We start from the raw sequence: 14663 nt of genomic DNA on the forward strand, positions 1-14663 counted from the left end.
TCTTTCATGCAGGAGTCTACTACCTAAGATCAATTCCTACTATGACCATAGGGTGGTTTGCTGATGCAAACTCAGAGCACACCGATCTACATCAACACCCTGCGAGCCTAAGTTTATCTTAACCTCAACGAAAAGATGTACCAAAACTTATTACAGTTTAGTCTCTAATTCTTCTTCACCGAACTCATTCTCGATGCATAACAACAAATAACAAAAAAATAGCGTAACAATCTAAAATTACCACTTCATATAGAACTGACATCAAGATCTATTGCAGCTAGACAATATGCCTATATAGGGCATAAAAGTTGTACTGTGATTCTAACATGGTTATCTCTGGTTTAATTACTGTACGAAACACGAAGCATTTTACTGTAGGCCTTAATTTAGCACTGTTCCAAAATGAGCATTATTATGCGGCTTGAATGGCCAAAAGTAGTTGAGGAAAATAGCAGAAAGTATTCGATTTATCGATAGAGTATTAGTACGATGGTGGGAGGGTTACCTGAATTTTAGGCTAACTAACCACACATGCTTGGGGAAGATCCTAGAATTCAATTATATGCACATCTTTCACTGTTGGGAGACTGTAGGACCTGTCATATGATCTATCATCAGAAACTCCATCTGTAGATAATCAATACAGAGTCATAGATAACAGACAGGGGACAAAAAAGGGAAAAAACCTCGTATGGTGAAGATGGTTGTGATGCTTCCAATATCGGAATTAATGATAGAGAGCACAGCTTTAAAGCATCGCAACAAATCTCTGTTCTCCAAAATTATTATAAACCAATCAACAACATGAATAGTCGCACATAGTCAATTTGCAGGTGAACCTTTTTCTGAACAAATCTATCTGGAATCAATACTTTCTATCATCCTATGAAAATTTAACCAAGAGAATGACATGATGGAGACTAGGAAGACGACAGACGTGGCCACCAGACACGCACAACAGATTGGGAAGGCTATGAAACGTCGGGGGTTACTGGATCGAGTGGAGAACTGGAAACCCCATGGTGACAATGTTGACTCAGAAAGTATCAGGTTGGCATCGCGGACACATTGAGCAGATGGAAAAGAACTGGCATGTTGCTTAAGGTACCATCCGCAAGCACGACTGGCTGAATTAGCTCGTTGTTGAGGAAATCGCTTGCTTGCTCCCACAACTTATTCATCACGGCCATCTACGACTGTTGCGTGCGTAGTTGTGTAGGCAAAAGCGTTCCATCTTGATATAGTAACCTGCTCTACTAAAACAACATGAAATAAGAGAGAAGGAACATTAACCATTACACCAACTATTGGAGACTAACCCTAAAAAAAAACTAATGTAGACTAAGTACTATATATTTATCATTTTTCCTAACATTTTCTAATTGTGTTAAGTTTCATGGAAGGAACAACAGAAGGACTAAACTGGACAATAGTTTGTTCCTTGGAGCAACTAACGAAGATATTTAGATTAAGCATAAAATATAGTTTAAATTGTGAAACCTCATTACCTGTATAAGAAAATAAAATAAAAGGAGAATCTAACAGCTGCTTCCTTAAATTCCAGAAGGTTCCATTGGATTCACGATCAAAGAATAAACCTGAAAAGCTGCAGTAAATCAAATGAATTTATTGTCTTAATCATCTATATTCCACAAGAGTTGTGTCTCAGCGGCAGTAAAATTTATTGAAGGATTTCAAGAAAAAGAAAGAACTTACCTGGCTCTCCTATCAGATATTTGTGAATGGGTCCATCTCTGAAATATTTTATTTTCTTATCATATTTCCCTATACTCTGATGGATCTAATCATCTATAAAGGCAGAAAGATGGTAAGCGTAAATTATTTTAGAAAACGTTCGGTGAAACATGAATAAATGAAATATATTTTTGCTAAGAAGAAATATAGCAAGTAAACTATACAATAAAATCACAATGTATTGACCTTCAACAATGGTATCTTTAGAGCATTGGAAATGAGCTCACGGTTGTACAAAAATCACTGAACAAAAGAACCTGCAGAAAAGGGCAGCATGTTCAAATAGAAACTAAGGCAATGGTACCAATTTATCAACCCTGGAAATAGATGATCCACATGGACTAAAACAAAAAAAAACTCAAAAAATACTATATCTATTTTGATTAAAATTCATCCGGTATCAGACACACTAACCTGCAAATGATAGGAAAATCAAATAACTTAATTTACTCTGTCTACAACTTGTTGAAGACATCTTAGAGAACCTTGTAGTTACGGATCATATTGTGCTCTATCTTTGCATCAAATTCACCTACAAAACACCCAGAAATAGGCATCGTGATGATCTAAGGCACCAAACTTCAGAACCAACAGAAGACATCAAAACTCTCTTAGTAACCTCGTGTATTGCAGCACTCCAGGGTGAACCATAACCAGCAGCTGGAACTACACCACAGTACCTACAACAAGATAAAAGTCACCGAATCAAAATCAACAAAAAAATCTTGAACCAGATGTACTTACAATGTACTGCAAATTACTATTGTTGTAGCTCTCAAAATCCCACAAAAAAACTTGAAGAAATTAGCTCTTTAGTTCTTATGAGTATAAAATCGAACAGGTAGATGGCATGAGTACACACAAAAGCAGTCACAACAAATTGAGAATCTGGGGGGTTCATCCACCAACGGAGAGAGAAAGAATCAACAAATGGTAGGGAGGAGTAACAGTAGAGAGCAGCTAGTAGCAGGGGCAGCCCAAGAAAACAGCTAGCAGTAGGCAACTCACAAGTTTTTCCATGAACGCGGACGTACAACCTGGAGACGGCGGCCTCGCATCCGCAAGCAGGCGACATCAGACGGGACGGGTGGAGAGGGGGCTGAGCGATGTGCTAGCGAAGCTCCGGCCAGTGAGGAGTGAGTGGAGGCAGGCAGCAGGAGGAAGGTGCGCTCGTACTCGGGAAGCCGCGCCGGGCGTAGGCGCCGGGGGGCATGGCGGCGGCCGTTCATCGGAAGGCTGAGTTGCTCCATCGAGAAGGGAACTCGAGCAGGGAGCGGGAGGCGCGGGCAGGCCAGAGAACGGAGATGGGCATGGCCGGACGACTCGTCGCCGGCGACCTCCACTGAAATCCTAGAAATTGCAGGCGCGGGCGGAGTTTTTACCGGACGATGGAAGATATGCTGGGGGATTTGGGAGACAGAAGAATAGGGAGGCACAACACCGCTTTGACCAAATTCCACGGAACCGACAGATAGTGCTCATGATGTCCCACCACCGCTACGTATTTTTTTGCTATGACCACCCAGGCAACATTCCAGGACAGTCGACCACCAGAAAACCAGTCAGTGTCAACATAGATAGAAAACGCAAGACTAACCCAGAACTGCACACGGAACAATAAAAGAGCACAAGAAAACACGTGTCAGCATGGCAAGTAGACACAGAAATAATCCAAAAATCTGAGAAAAAAGGAAACCGTTCAGATTTAGTATAGTAGTTATACAAATTACACACTGAACTAGATATATGTGTATCATCTTGGTAAAATCCAAGACACTTGGAATCGCTAGCTAGTTCGATACATCGAATCATTCCATTCTTAGCTTGGTAGCATACGATTTCTACAAACAAATTCATGCGTACGTGCACAAATACTGCACCACATGATCAATGCCAAGAGGAATGCGACAGGAGTGACAGATGACAGTAAGGCAAACGTTTGCAGTTACGTTGGGACGGTGTACGCACGTGTGGTGCCACTCAACGAATTCACGCGAGGAACCTTCTGGTGTCTTCTTCCCATAGCCACCAGGTGTGCAACCGACAGTTTTGTTCAGAAGAATGGTTTACCTTTTTTGCCAGAAACAGGAAGAATCTTTTAAATTTTAGCGGAAGTACAGACCGTACAAACCAGAAGTCAAAAACAAAATTTACTGTACCTGCTGACGATCGAGTCACAACCGGTCACCAAACTGATGTTGCCGTGAGTGACGGGAACCATAGCAGACGTTTGTCCAGGTGCAATGTACGTGTGTTGGCTATAATCACGCGGCTCACACAGAGGATGACGGAGAGGGTGACGAGATCGTAGAAATGGGAATAGACTGACTGGTCAAAAGGAAGAGACGCGGAGCGGCCGGCGGGTGCGTCATGCCACACCGGAGAGGTCCACGCCACCAACACCTATAAATCCAGACAGGCCCTCGGCCCGATTGAAGCACAGACAAACACAACAGATACAGAGCTCAGAAGCAAGAACCAAAGCAACCTTTCGCCATTCCCCTGCAAATCAGCCGAGAGAAAATGGTGGCCAAGGAGGCGATCCCGCTGCTGACGGCGCACAAGCTGGGCCGCTTCGACCTCTCCCACCGGGTGGTGCTGGCGCTGCCGCTCCTACGGCAGCGTGCCGCAGCCTCACGCGGCGCTCTACTACTCGCAGCGGGCGACCAAAGGCGGCCTCCTCATCTCCGAGGCCACCGACGTCTCCGTCACCGCCAAGGGGTACCCTGAGACCCCCGGCATCTGGACGCAGGAACAGGTTGAAGCTTGGAAACCCATCGTCGAGGCCGTCCACCGCAAGGGTGCGCTCTTCTTCTGCCAGATCTGGCATGTCGGAAGAGTATCCACAAACGGTAACTTACAAATCCATGTTGCTGAAATACTCCCTCCGGTTTTATTTAGATCGCATTATGGATTCAGTCGAAGTTGAATTTTTTCAAATTTTGACCATAATTCTAGGAAAAACTACCAATATCCGTAATACCAAATACATATAATACGAAAATTTAGTTAATCACGATTTTAATACAATAGATTTGTATTATAGTTTTTGATATTTTTTCTAAATATTGATCAAAATCATTCACCCTAAAGATTTTATCTGATTCTACAGTTATTTCGTGGTACTAATCTTGGTTTATGTTGATCTACTAACAAAATAGATTACCAGCCGGACGGGAAAGCGCCAATCTCAAGCACAGACAAGCAGATAGCGCCCGACGCTGAGGCCGGCATAGCCTACTCCAAGCCCCGACAGCTTCAGATAGACGAGATCCCTGCGATTGTCGACGACTTTAGGCGCGCTGCTCGGAACGCCATTGAGGCGGGCTTCGACGGTGTGGAGATCCACGGTGCACATGGGTACCTCTTGGAGCAGTTCATGAAAGACAGCTCCAATGACCGCACCGACGAGTACGGTGGCAGCCTCGAAAAGCGGTGCCGCTTTGCCGTGGAGGTGATTGACGCCATTGTTCACGAGATCGGGGCGGATCGTGTGGGCATAAGGTTGTCCCCATTTGTGGATTACATGGATTGCTATGACTCCAACCCACATGCCCTTGGGGCATACATGGTGGAACAACTTAACAAGCACCAGGGGTTCCTCTATTGCCACATGGTTGAACCTCGGATGGCCATTGTGGATGGCCGGAGGCAGATACCTCATGGGCTACTACCTTTCAGGAAAGCATTTAACGGCACTTTCATTGCTGCTGGTGGGTATGATCGAGAGGAAGGCAACAAGGTGATCGCTGATGAATACGCTGACCTCGTCGCCTATGGGAGACTCTTTCTGGCTAATCCAGATCTGCCAAAAAGATTCGAGCTAGGTGCCCTTTTGAACGAGTACGACCGCACTACCTTCTACACGCAAGATCCTGTTGTTGGCTACACAGACTATCCTTTCCTTGATGGCTCAATTCCTGAGTAGTTCGTCCACTTAATTTCTGTTTATGATGTACTTTGTTTTATCAAATTGGTAGTGTTTGTGTAGTATGTATGTGCATATGCACGTGCATTGTATCATTTTCACCATTGATTGTTGTTTTCCATGCAATACTAGTATGTAGACACGATATTTTCATCTAGTGATTTTTATTTTTATTTTCTCTCATTTATTTCGATGCGAGCACATATTTAAATTTTCCCTGAGTTACTCTCTCCTCGTGGTATTTTCGTAAGGTCTGTGTTAGAAAAGGGAGTATACCATTTTCACCATAGATTAGATATGTAATGATAATATATGCACACATACAATATACCTTCATGGCTAAATATTTAGATTTCCAGTCCTTAGAGTAGCACACCTAACTAAGACCGTTCTTTTATTCCCTCCAAATATATGTCCTAGAAAAGTGTCACTATTATCAGTTGAATATCGCCGAAATCAACAAATATTTTTTCTAGAACTAGCCTAACATTTTCTATGCATGATGCATTGCTTATCAATGATGGAAGATTTCTCGCAATTAGGGGTGTATTTTCTCCCTATGAATTGCTAGCTACACTGGTATGGTTACTACCTGAAATCTTTCATAAGAACTTTCAGACCACATGTAGGTATCAAGGAGATCGTTTAAAGCCAGTATTATTTCCACATAGAAATATAATTTCTCATGTTCCTTTGCTTAAAATTTGATTTTCTATATAGATTCATCAATATATGAAAATTGAAGTTTTCTTGGAAAGGAAAGTGAAACAGCCCACGTGGTAGACTGACCCACTGAGCAGGGGCATATCAAACTCTTTGCACCGGTGGTATATGTTATCATGACTTGTTTCCCTACTCCATGCCACTTCCCGTCATTTCATCATAAACCCCACTATCTTCCGTTTTGCTATAGTATTTTTCTTTCCAGAGTAGGTCAATGGCAATGGACATGGCGTTTTGGCTCATGGGTGTATCTACACCTATTAGAAAAATTAAATTTTAAACCCAATTCAAAATGTTAAAAGAATTCGAATAAAATTTCTCAGTGTGCATCCGGACATCCTATGTTAGCTCACAAAAGTTTTGCATGAAAAAACATTTCGTGTGACCTATGTAAAAAACATAAATACATGTCCCGTAAAAAAAATTAGAGCACCGGAAATTGTCTTTTTTGCACAGGCCACAAACTATTATATTTTTTCGAGACACTTTCTGTGTAGGCATAAAATGTGTGGAAGTACACCCCAAAAAAATTCAAAATTTTTAGACATTTTGAAATATGTTTTTCTTGTAATAGGCGCATCTACACCTATGAGCCAAAATGGATTTCTCAATGGCAATACCATATTTTTATAGAAGAGACAAGAGAGCAAAACAATTACAAGAAGTTAACCTAACTTTGCAAACAAAGAGGTAGCTAAACACCCACACCAGGGAATCTAAACCCTGCCTCTTCTTATTATGTTACACCCACCCACACCTACTCTGATCCAAAACTTGAGCTCGGCAATAATCTGCACTACAAGTTTAGATACCGAAAAATGCTCATTGACGCCGTTGAACACCCTAGTGTTCCTTTGATTCCATAAATACCAACATACAAGCGTGAAAAGGCATCAAACTCCTTCTCTTTCCTATGGTAGCATTTTCTACCTTAAGCCACCGGGCTCCAGTGTCTTTATTCTCTCCTGTATGTTCACTTGTATGTATGCGCACATAAATAAGAAATGTCCTGATACGATTCAATTAAACGAAATCACAGATGGACCGTCATGCAAAATTGCGAGTGGGCCGGCCCAGTGAACCACAAAAGTTCTAATGTAGCGCGGCCCAACAAGATTATATACCTTAAATGGGCTGGCCCATTATACTTAACGGGCTTGCCATCAAGCATGTAATTGTCTGGCCCATAAGGTTAATGGACCTGCTAATCATCTAACTAGGCTAGCCCACATACTAATTGGGACGGTCTATTTACTAAATAGGCCGGCCCATTTACTAGTTGACCACTGAAACCAAATAAGTTAGTCGGCCCACCTACTAAGTGGGCGGGCCCATTTACATTATTGATCGGTCAAACCAAAACATTCGGCCCATCCCGCGTATGTAATTGGTTGGCCTATCTAGTTGTTTGACCGATCAAAAGAGTACATTAGGCCCAGCTCGCGCAATAAATGGGCTGGCCCATTTATGTGTTGACTGGTCAAATCAATACATTTGGCCCGACCCACATGCTAATTGGGCCAGTGATGACCCACAAGTATAGGGGATCGCAACAGTCTTCGAGGGAAGTAAAACCCAATTTATTGATTCGACACAAGGGGAGACAAAAAACACTTGGAAGCCTTAACAGTGGAGTTGTCAATTCAGCTGCACCTGGAAACAGACTTGCTCGCAAGAGTTTATCAGTAGTAACAGTTTTATAGCGATGAGTAGTGAAATAACAGCAGCAGAGTAACAAAGACAGCAGTAGTGATTTTAGTAAACAGCAGGATTAAAATACTGTAGGCACGGGGACGGATGACGGGCGTTGCATGGATGAGAGAAACTCATGTAACAATCATAGCAGGGCATTTGCAGATAATAATAAAACGGTGTCCAAGTACAAAGCAATCAATAGGCATGTGTTCCAATTATAGTCGTACGTGCTCGCAATGAGAAACTTGCACAACATCTTTTGTCCTACCAGCCGGTGGCAGCCGGGCCTCAAGGGAAACTACTGGATATTAAGGTACTCCTTTTAATAGAGTACCGGAGCAAAGCATTAACACTCCGTGAACACATGTGATCCTCACATCGCTACCATTCCCTCCGGTTGTCCCGATCTGTCACTTGGGGCCATTGGTTCCGGACAATGACATGTGTATACAACTTATAGGTAAGACCATAAACAATGAATATCATGATGAAACAATAACATGTTCAGATCTAAGATCATGGCACTGCCCTAGTGACAAGCATTAAGCATAACAAGTTGCAACAATATCATCAAAGTACCAATTACGGACACTAGGCACTATGCCCTAACAAACTTATGCTATTACATGACCAATCTCATCCAATCCCTAACATCCCCTTCGGCCTACGGGGGGAATTACTCACACATGGATGGGGAAACATGGCTGGTTGATGTAGAGGCGTTGGCGGTGATGGCGGTGATGATCTCCTCCAATTCCCCGTCCCGGCGGAGTGCCGTAACGGAGACTTCGGCTCCCGCGACGGAGTTTCGCGATGTGGCGGCGTTCGGAGGGTTTCGGCGACTTCGACTTCTCTCCGTGCGTTTTAGGTCGAGGCCGATAAATAGTCCGAAGGAGGGCGTCGGAGGCCGGCCGAGGGGGCCACACCACAGGGCCGCGGGGCCCCCCCCGGGGCGCGCCGCCTATGGTGTGGGGCCTCGGGCCTCCACCTTAATTGTCCTTCTCTGCTCCCTCATTGTTCTGGGAAAATAGGGCCTTCTGCATAAATTCCGAGGATTTTCCCGAAAGTTGGATTTCTGCACAAAAACGAGACACCAGAGCAGTTCTGCTGAAAACAGCGTTAGTCCGTGTTAGTTGCATCCAAAGTGCACAAAATAGAGGCAAAACAATAGCAAAGTGTTCGGGAAAGTAGATACGTTTTGGACGTATCAACTCCCCCAAGCTTAGCTTATTGCTTGTCCTCAAGCAATTCAGTTAACAATCGAGCGATAAAAGAACTTTCACGAACACATTTGCTCATATGATGTATATATTCTCATGCTATGGCTAATACTTAAGCAATTCATAATGAGATACATGCAAATAAGATCATCTAACAGCTATGTCAATCATGGAGAGGTACCAACAATTAATAATAAGCATCATGAATCATGTATATAAGCAGGATTGCAATGTTCATAAGAGAGTATGATAAAATGGTATCTCGCTTGCCTGTATTTGATTGGCAAAACATAAATGCCAGGGCACCTCTGGAGTTCATAGAAAGACTAGAAGTAGTGATTGTCAAAAGATAAATGCATCAAAGTTATACCACAATCAATCATATTTTGAGACAAGCATATTATACTAAGAATGACAGTTGTGCTCTCAAGATAGTGCTCAAAGAAATAATGGAGACACAACATAAAAGTAAAAGATTGACCCTTCGCAGAGGGAAGCAGGGATTAACATGCGCTAGAGCTTTTCACTTTTATAAAGACAGGAGTAAAATTATTTTGAGAGGTGTTTGTTGTTGTCAACGAATGGTAATGGGTATACCAACTACCTCGCCAACCGGACTTTCAAGAGCGGCTCCCATGAATTATTGCATATTTATGTGGCACTCCTTCCAACCTTTCTTTCACAAACCATGGCTAACCGAATCCTCGGGTGCCTGCCAACAATCTCATACCATGAAGGAGTGCCTTTTTATTTTATTTTTATTATGATGACGACACTCCCCCCAACCTTTGCTTACACAAGCCATGGCTAACCGAATCCTTCGGGTGCCGTCCAACAATCACAAACCATGGAGGAATGTCTATTTAAGTTAATTAATTTGGGACTGGGAATCCCATTGCCAGCTCTTTTTGCAAAATTATTGGATAAGCGGATGTGCCACTAGTCCATATGAGAGTCCGTCAAAAGTAAATGACAAGGTTGAAAGCTAAACACCACATACTTCCTCATGAGCTATGAAACATAAACACAAATTGAGAAGCATTTTGAAGGTTTTAAAGGTAGCGCACGAGAATTTACTTGGAATGGTTTGAAATGCCATGCATAGGTATTTATGGTGGACACTTTTGGAACAACTTGGTTTTCAGGTGTTTGGAAGCACGAGCAGCGTTCCCGCTCAGTACAAGTGAAGGCTAGCAATAGACTAGGGAGCGACAAATCAAGAGAGCAATAACTGTCATAATCATGCTTGCGGCAAAATAAATTAACAGAGGCATAAAAGTGATACAAGAACTCTGAAGCAATATAAATCATCGAGACTTAATTGACTTTTTGTTCAGTCATATGCATGCGTGAGCATGTGCCAAGTCGATATAAATGAATTATTCAGAGGAGGATACCACAATGCCATACTTACTTATGAATAAAACAATGCAAGCAAACATTCATGACATGCTACTCATATTAATAGATTGGAGCTAATCATGAGAGATCATAAGCTACTAAACTTTCTCAAATAACATATACCTCACATGAACCAACTAAGCATGCTCACATGGATGAGTATATGTACAAAAATGAAAACAAATAGAGTTCATACCAGCCTCTCACCACAATCAGATTGTCGTAGATCGTCATTATTGCCTTTTCACTTGTGTAGCTTGGATAATATGAAATGAAAACCACGCTCCAGCCACCGAAGACCATTGAACTCAAGATGAACTTTACAAAACCAAAGAAGAACAGCAAATATTTTTGGTGTTTTCGAATTAGAAACAAGAACAAAAGGAAACAAACAAACAAAGCAAAATCTTTTTGGGTTTTCTTATAGCAAACTAGCAATAGCAAATAAAGTGAAACAAATGCAAGAAACCAAAGCAAACAAATGGTGAAGAGAAACAACAGAAATATTTTTGGTCTTTTTGTGTTTTGGAAAAGAAATAAAACAAAAACAAGAAATAGCAAACTAGAAGAAACACAGAACAAAAGGATGACAGAAATCTGCCAAAACCTGACAGCAGTACAGAAATCGATTTTTACAAAAATCTTACGTTGCTCAGCTCGAAAAGTGTTCAACTAATGAAAGTTAGATAACAACCTGGGGAACCTGAACAAAAATTGGCAGCTCAAAATGACGCTCTGGCTATTTTTGAGAATTTTTACGGTAACATTCCAGAATCTGTTTTCAGGCAGCACTTCCCCAAATATCATCTTCCTCTCATTAGAAAACCACTCAAACGAACAAAACAAATATGTACAAGTATCCAGCAACCATAATATGCAAAGAATGAGTGATGCCGGTATACCTCCCCCCAAGCTTAGGCTTTTGACCTAAGTGGAATTCAATCCCATCGATCCCATGAGGTAGTGTCTCCGTAGTATGACGAAGATGGATCGTATTCCGGGTATGTGCTAGAAGAAGCACCCGGATACGTGACGGTGTGGTCATAGGAGGCCCCGGCGTCCTCGGAGTCATGTTGCTGGTGGAAGTCTTTTATCTTCAAATGTTCATCCACTTCCTCCTTAGTGCACGACCATGATTGCCTGTCAATACTGAACAAACCTGGTTGGGGAAGAGGAATTTCCTTCTCATCCCCGTCAGAAAACAACATTCTATAGACCATATTATCTAAAGTAGAATCAGCGGTAACAAAATGATGACTCTTCATAGCAGCAATATCAAGTTTCCTAGGAGCCAATGGCACATCATTAGGATCAAGAGGAAGACTTAGATATGTTAAAACGCGCAGCGCAATAGTTCCTCCAAAAATAGGTGCTGGCGCAAAGTTGACGTGGGAGTTAGAGATCTCTGTGGTGTAGCTTTTCTTCAGGTCCCCGGCAACGGCGCCAGAAATTTAGCTTGATGGCGTGTAACTCACACGTTCGTTGGGAACCCCAAGAGGAAGGTATGATGCGCACAGCAGCAAGTTTTCCCTCAGAAAGAAACCAAGGTTCATCGAACCAGGAGGAGCCAAGAAGCACGTTGAAGGTTGATGGCGGCGGGATGTAGTGCGGCGCAACACCAGGGATTCCGGCGCCAACGTGGAACCTGCACAACACAACCAAAGTACTTTGTCCCAATGAAACAGTGAGGTTGTCAATCTCACCGGCTTGCTGTAACAAAGGATTAACCGTATTGTGTGGAAGATGATTGTTTGCGTAAAACAATGAGAACAGTATTGCAGTAGATTGAATTTCAGTAAAGAGAATTGGACCGGGGTCCACAGTTCACTAGAGGTGTCTCTCCCATAAGACAAACAGCATGTTGGGTGAACAAATTACAGTTGGGCAATTGACAAATAAAGAGGGCATGACCATGCACATACATATCATGATGAGTATAGTGAGATTTAATTGGGCATTACGACAAAGTACATAGACCGCCATCCAGCTGCATCTATGCCTAAAAAGTCCACCTTCAGGTTATCATCCGAACCCCCTCCAGTATTAAGTTGCACAGCAACAGACAAATGCATTAAGTATGGGGCGTCAGCTAATCAACAACAACATCCTGAGACATAGCATCAATGTTTTATCCCTAGTGGCAACAGCATAACACAACCTTAGAACTTTCTCACACATCGTCCTGGTGTCAATGTGCATGAACCCACTATCGAGCATAAATACTCCCTCTTGGAGTTACAAGCATCTACTTGGCCAGAGCATCTACTAGTAACGGAGAGCATGCAAGATCATAAACAACACATAGATATAACTTTGATAATCAACATAACAAGTATTCTCTATTCATTGGATCCCAACAAACGCAACATATAGAATTACAGATAGATGATCTTGATCATGTTAGGCAGCTCACAAGATCCGACAATGATAGCACAATGGGGAGAAGACAACCATCTAGCTACTGCTATGGACCCATAGTCCAGGGGTAGACTACTCACACATCACACCGGAGGCGACCATGGCGGCGTAGAGTCCTCCGGGAGATGATTCCCCTCTCCGGCAGGTGCCGGAGGCGATCTCTGGATCCCCCGAGATGGGATCGGCGTTGGCGGCGTCTCGGAAGGTTTTCCGTATCGTGGCTCTCTGCATCGGGGGTTTCGTCACCGAGGCTTTAAGTAGGCGGAAGGGTAGGTCAAGAGGCGGCACGAGGGGCCCAGAGACCATAGGGCCGCGCGCCAGGTGGGCCGCGCCGCCCTATGCTCTGGCTGCCTCGTGGCCCCTTTTCGTCTCGTCTTCGGACTTCTGGAAGCTTCGTGGCAAAATAGGACCCTGGGCGTTGATTTCGTCCAATTCCGAGAATATTTCCTTACTAGGATTTCTGAAACCAAAAACAGCAGAAAACAGCAACTGGCACTTCGGCATCTTGTTAATAGGTTAGTTCTAGAAAATGCACGAATATGACATAAAGTGTGCATAAAACATGTAGATAACATCAATAATGTGGCATGGAACATAAGAAATTATCGATACGTCTGAGACGTATCAGCATCCCCAAGCTTAGTTCTCGTCCCGAGCAGGTAAAACGATAAATACGATAATTTCTCGAGTGACATGCCATCATAATCTTGATCATACTATTTGTAAAGCATATGTAGTGAATGCAGCGATCAAAACAATGTATATGACGTGAGTAAACAAGTGAATCATAAAGCAAAGACTTTTCATGAATAGCACTTCAAGACAAGCATCAATTAAGTCTTGCATAAGAGTTAACTCATAAAGCAATAATTCAAAGTAAAGGCATTGAAGCAACACAAAAGAAGATTAAGTTTCAGCGGTTGCTTTCAACTTGTAACATGTATATCTCATGGATATTGTCAACATAGAGTAATATAATAAGTGCAATAAGCAAGTATGTAGGAATCAATGCACAGTTCACACAAGTGTTTGCTTCTTGAGGTGGAGAGAAATAGGTGAACTGACTCAACATTGAAAGTAAAAGAATGGTCCTCCATAGAGGAAAAGCATCGATTGCTATATTTGTGCTAGAGCTTTGATTTTGAAAACATGAAACAATTTTGTCAACGGTAGTAATAAAGCATATGTATCATGTAAATTATATCTTACAAGTTGCAAGCCTCATGCATAGTGTACTAATAGTGCCCGCACCTTGTCCTAATTAGCTTGGACTACCGGATCATCACAATGCACATGTTTTTACCAAGTGTCACAAAGGTACCTCTATGCCACGTTGTACAAAGGTCTAAGGAGAAAGCTCGCATTGGATTTCTCGCTATTGATTATTCTTCAACTTAGACATCCATACCGGGACAACATAGACAACAGATAATGGACTCCTCTTTTATGCATAAGCATGTAACAACAATTAATAATTTTCTCATTTGAGATTGAGGATATATGTCCAAAACTGAAACTTCCAC

The 14663-nt window shown here is 42.4% G+C and overlaps 1 pseudogene; it reads left to right on the forward strand.

The window, feature by feature from the left end:
• Positions 1–4114: 4114 nt before the first annotated feature.
• LOC127317720 (12-oxophytodienoate reductase 1-like) lies at positions 4115–5856 on the forward strand (annotated as a pseudogene).
• The last annotated feature ends 8807 nt before the right edge of the window (positions 5857–14663 follow it).

The sequence above is a fragment of the Lolium perenne genome, chromosome 7 (assembly GCF_019359855.2).
Source record: "Lolium perenne isolate Kyuss_39 chromosome 7, Kyuss_2.0, whole genome shotgun sequence".
NCBI lineage: Eukaryota > Viridiplantae > Streptophyta > Magnoliopsida > Poales > Poaceae > Lolium > Lolium perenne.